Genomic DNA, 1,640 nt, shown 5'->3' on the forward strand with positions numbered 1-1,640 from the left:
CTCCCTGTACCTCCAGGAGCCTGGACACTTTTTTTTTTAACTTTAAGCAAATTTTATTACACAAAGGTTGCCACATAATTGGATATTTCTCTATTCTGTACACAATTATTCTTACTCTCCACAGAAAGGCTGCTGCTTAGCTTTTCATCTGGTGATGGCAAGCACCAAAATCCTGATTTTTAACAGAAGAGTAGTAAAAATGCCTCAGCGATTTAAGTTGAAAGCAGTATATTGGTACATGGCTCTTGCATTCAGTTATCAGGTATATACAAATGCATTTTTATTCAAAAATACAAAATAAATTATCTGTAGGCATGGACAATGACGGCAGTAAACCATTTATGCTGTCAACTGAAACCAGTAACTGATGGTTGTCGTGATTTTCTTAAACATCAGCCAGCCTTTTCTTCAGTCATTTCCTTCAACTGACTTCTCTGAAGTTACTGTTGGGGTGCACTGCCTTGAGCTTCCTCTCACAGCTCATTCGTAACGGTCAAGCACTATCCTAGGAATTAAACATGCCACCTCCCATTCCGCCCGTTCCGCCCGTTCTGCCCATTCCAGGGTCCTTCTCCTCCGTAGGAAGGTCGGTGACTACAACTTCTGCTGTAGTTAACAGAGAAGCCACTCCAGCAGCATCCAATAAAGCGGTTCTTACAACCTTAGTTGGATCAACGGTCCCCTTTTCTACCATATTCACAAAATCTCCAAGCATAGTGTCATAACCGGCTTCTGAGGAACTGCATAATTTTCTCAGCTATCAATGATCCTTCAACACCTGCATTCTTAGCAATGGTCATTGCAGGAATTTTGAGTGTTCTCTTAGTGATTTCTATACCAATTTTTTTTATCTTCCTTAGCTGGAGTTACTGAATCCAAGGCTGGGATGCCCCCGAAGCAGCGCACAACCCCCTCCCACAACAATGCCTTCTTCAACAGCAGCTCGGGTAGCATTGAGGGTATCTGTAACTCCATCTTTCTTTTCATTCACTTCATCATCACTTGTGCCACCAAACTTCAGCACAGCTGCTCCATCTGAGAGTTCTGCCAGACGTTCATCCAGCTTTTCCTTTTCATACTCCCTAGTTGTGATATCTAACTGCTCAATGCTTTCTTGGATACGTTTTTCAATTTGAGCCTTGTCACCTTTTCCTTTTAAGAGCATGGCATCATCTTTGGTCACAATGACCTCTCCAACTTTTCCTACGTCGTGAGGCTGAACATCTTCAAGATTTAGAGTCAACCCTTCTTCTCCAAACACTGCACCACCAGTAGCAATAGCCATATCTTTACGCTGGTTCTTTCTATTGTCACCAAAGCCTGGAGCTTTGATGGATACGACCTGAAGGCCAACTGTGAGCCTATTCAAAACGAGTGTACTCAGAGCTTCTCCATCAATATCTTCAGCAATTATGACCAAGGGCTTACGGTGAGCACTGGCAATTTCAAAGATTTTTTTATGTTTTATTTATTTTTGATACAGAGAGAGGCAGAGCATGAGCTGGGGAGGGACAGAGAGAGAGGGAGACCCAGGATCTGAGGCAGACTCCAGGCTCTGAGCTGTCAGCACAGAGCCCAACTCAGGGCTCAAACTCACAAACTGTGAGATCATGACCCGAGTGGAAGTCCAATGCTTAACC

The 1,640-nt window shown here is 43.4% G+C and overlaps 1 pseudogene; it reads right to left on the reverse strand.

Annotated features, from left to right (window-relative positions):
• Positions 1-505: 505 nt before the first annotated feature.
• On the reverse strand, positions 506-1,306 carry LOC115274470 (annotated as a pseudogene).
• Between the last annotated feature and the right edge of the window lie 334 nt (positions 1,307-1,640).

This window comes from Suricata suricatta, chromosome 12 (genome assembly GCF_006229205.1).
Source record: "Suricata suricatta isolate VVHF042 chromosome 12, meerkat_22Aug2017_6uvM2_HiC, whole genome shotgun sequence".
Lineage (NCBI taxonomy): Eukaryota > Metazoa > Chordata > Mammalia > Carnivora > Herpestidae > Suricata > Suricata suricatta.